This window comes from Formica exsecta, unplaced genomic scaffold, assembly GCF_003651465.1.
Source record: "Formica exsecta isolate Colony F162 unplaced genomic scaffold, ASM365146v1 scaffold116, whole genome shotgun sequence".
NCBI lineage: Eukaryota > Metazoa > Arthropoda > Insecta > Hymenoptera > Formicidae > Formica > Formica exsecta.
The window spans coordinates 32,086-32,897 of NW_021848499.1; positions in this window are offsets into that span (position 1 = coordinate 32,086).

Below are 812 nucleotides of genomic sequence, written 5' to 3' on the forward strand. Positions count from 1 at the left end.
TATATATATATAGCTTGTATTTCAGTTATTAGGAAGAACAATAGAAACAGAAAGTAATAGAATGCTTTGTTACAATTATATTAATACCATCGCATTTGCTTTACTTATTCTTTTACGTTTTCTGAAACATAAAAGGGTTTTGTAAAGTAAAATATTATTTCTAAAACGCATATTTTAATTGCGACGATTAATCAATTGTAATTAATCAGAAACAATGCACGTTAATTGCTATCGGACGTTATTAAGAAAATGTTGAGATTAAATCCGGTATAGATATTGTTAAACAGATGCATAAAGAGAGGAAGCAGTATTTCTCCCGCTGCTACTAATAAATTATTAAATATTCCTGGTGGATAGATTAAAAGCATTCCTTGTTGTGTTACGTATAATATATGTATTCAACGCACATATTTGCGGGCTCTCGAAATTCGCGCAGGTCGATGATACATTAGCGGCGTGCGGAAAGTTAGCGGTTGCAGTGAGTTGCGATTAGTTAGTCCCGCCGGGGCGCGCAAAATTCACGGTAATTATCTATTCGACGCGACCCCGTTCCAGTTTCCCGCATCTGCAAGTGCTTCATGTAAATGCGCAGCGAATTGACCCGTTTATTGTTGCTGTAAGACAATAATCCGCACCAAATTTCGCCGGAACGAGCATTCGGTATCGAGATAAGACACGCGCCATATCGCCGGCTTTCGGAATTCTGTTTGTGATCAATAAATCACGATCGTAGAGAACACTGAGGCTGTTTTGGGGCGTATTAGGTGCGATGAAATAACGAGATATATTTGAATATAATATATATTTATAAT